The sequence below is a fragment of the Myotis daubentonii genome, chromosome 2 (assembly GCF_963259705.1).
Source record: "Myotis daubentonii chromosome 2, mMyoDau2.1, whole genome shotgun sequence".
NCBI lineage: Eukaryota > Metazoa > Chordata > Mammalia > Chiroptera > Vespertilionidae > Myotis > Myotis daubentonii.
In genome coordinates, this window is record NC_081841.1 from 140,477,969 (window position 1) to 140,480,909 (window position 2,941).

The following is a 2,941-nucleotide window of genomic DNA, read 5'->3' on the forward strand; positions in this document are numbered from 1 at the left end:
TTAAAGCTCTGTTCATCCAAGAGGAAGCCTTAGTCAGCCAACTCAGAAACTCAGGATCCATCTGGAAGGCATTTCCTCTGGTCCTGTTAACCATTTGATTTATCTGATTTCCATTGCTGTGATACCTGGTTTATTGAGTCACCTCTAACTGCAGTGTTGCTGCCCATGTCAGTCTTCTAATGGAGATAATGTTCTGTTCTTAAAACTTTAATTTTGTCAACTACCTGTGAAAATTTCTTCAATGCACCTGATTTTCGCTTCTGTACATACAGTGTCAATCAGAGAACATAATGGTCATGGGATAGTTATACTTTTCTTAGAAATTAGTAAAATTTCACTCCAGGTTTATAGATCAGTTTTTGTGAGCCTGGCAGGGGTGAAGTTTAGGAAAGCTTTAGTATGCTGACCAAATAAAGTTTCTGTGCATGAAAGTGGTTGCAAAATAGGTCACGGAATGAAGCAATGATTGGACTATGGGAAAAAGAGGTATAAAAGATCAACATATGCAATGATTATAGGAATATAGCTGCATAATTACATGGAAACAATTTCATAACATTTACTAAAAATTCTAAACCATTCACCAAATGTTTTTGTTACTATAAATTAAAGGAACATAAGGAAGCATGATCTGGCCATGTAAATTAGAGGAACATAAGGACATCGATTAGAAATGAGAAGACTTAAAAATCATTTCCACTTGCCTCAGAATTACTGGGAAGGATAAACAGACATGGTACCTCTATATTAATGTAAGTATAATGCACAATGGTACTTGCTAATGAGATCTTTTTACAAATAATCTAAATTGAATATAGAATGCTTCCTTTTTTCTATGGAAAACTTATTTATTAACAGAAATCTACATATAGCAAAAAGAAGATATTATCGTTGATAAATGGCATGGGATTATAGAATATAAAAAAATGAGAAGAAAGGAAAAATAGAGATTAAAAACTACAAATAGAAACATCTAGTTGTGCTGGCACTTTGCTGTCTAAATTTAAAGCGCATACCAATAATAATGACTAATACCATCTGACTAATATTTATTGAACTTTTATTTATGACAGGTACTATAGTAATTGTTTTATATTATATATATTATTTAATCTTCAGAACCTTATGAGTCAAGTGTGTTATTATGAGCTCCATTTTACAGAAAAGGAAATGGAGGTTTAGAAGTTATGTCATTTGATCAAAGATACACTAAATAAATGGAGCTATTATTTGAACCAGTTCTCTAACTCAAGATCTTAACATGACAGTTATTACCAAAAATAGTAATAAAGTATAGAGATCAATATACCAGTGTTTTTGTTTTATGGGGAAATATATTAAATTCATTTTCATGCAAGAATCTTAGAAGACAGGTTGGATTTTGAACAATACTTTGAAAGATGGAAACTATGCATTTAGTAGATAAAAGAAAACAGTATTTTCTTTGACTTGTAAAATATAGGCAATCTATCAGAGTCTTTCCAAGGAAAGCAATGATACTTAGGTATGTTTTACTATTTAGACGTTGTTCCACATGACTTAAAGGGCCCAAATCATGCCAGAAAAACATGCACCAAACCATAACACTGCCCCCACCAGCTTGAAGGGTTGCACTCATGCATGTGGGGTGCATGCTTTCATGCTGTTACCGCCAAATTCTCACTCTGCCATCTGCATGATGCAACTGGAAATGTGATTCATTGGAACACATGACTTTTTTCCAATGCTCAACTGTCCAATCCCTGTGTTCCTGTGTGAATTGGAGACGTTTTATCTTGGTAACTGCAGACAGCAAAGGTGTTTGAACAGGCCTTCGGCTTCCATATCCCATACAATGTCGTGTGCGGCTAATTTGCTTACAAATTTCAGGTGGTCATAATAATCTGGCCACTCAGTGCGTGTGTGTGTGTGTGTGTGTGTGTGTGTGTATATATATATACAAAAATGTACTGTGATTTCTTATAATTCTAATAGAGGCCCGGTGCACAAAAATTTGTGCACTCAGGGGGGAGGAGGGTCCCTCAGCCCGGCCTGTGCCCTCTCGCAGTCTGGGACCCCTCGGGAGATAACGACCTGCTGGCGTAGGCCTCCTCCCAGGTGGCAGAGGGCAGGCCCAATCCCTAGGTGCAGCCCCTGGTCAGGCTCAGAGCAGGGATGATTGGGGAGTTGGGGCACCACCCCTGTCATGCACAGAGCAGGGCTGATTGGGAGGTTGTGATTCCATACTCAGTCATGCTCAGGGTAGGGCCAATTGGGGGTTTGGGGCACCGCCCTCTGTCACACCCAAGGCAGGGTCAATGGGGAGGTTGTGGCGCCACCCCCTGTCATGCACAGAGCAGGGCCAATCAGGGGGTTGGGGCGCTGCCCCCTGTCACTCACAGAGCAGGGCCCATCAGGGGTTTGGGGCTCTATAAACTGTCACGTACAGAGCAGGGCAGATCAGGAGTTGGGGTGCTGCACCCTATCACACTCAGGGCAGGGCCGATAGGGAGGTTATGGCTCTATCCAGTCACACACAGAGCAGGGCCCATGGGGGGCGGTTGGGGCGTCGCCTTCTATCACCCAAGAGCAGGGCCGATCATGGGGTTGGGGCATAGCCACTGTCACACTCAGGGCAGGGCCGATGGGGAGGTTATGGCTCTACCCCATCAAACACAGAGCAGGGCCCGTGGGGGGAGGGGCTGGGGAGCCGCACCCTGTCACACACAGAGCCGAAGGGCTATCGGGGTTGGGGCACCTTCCCCAGTCACAAACAGATCAGGGACAATAGGCAGGTTGTGGCTCCACCCACTGTCACACACAGAGCCCCAGGGTGATAAGGGGGTTTGGGCGCTACCCCCTGTCATGCTGATCCTGGTGCTGGGAGGAATATTACCCTTTTACTATATAGGATAGAGGCCTGGTGCTTGGGTGGGGGCCAGCTGGTTTGCCCTGAAGGGTG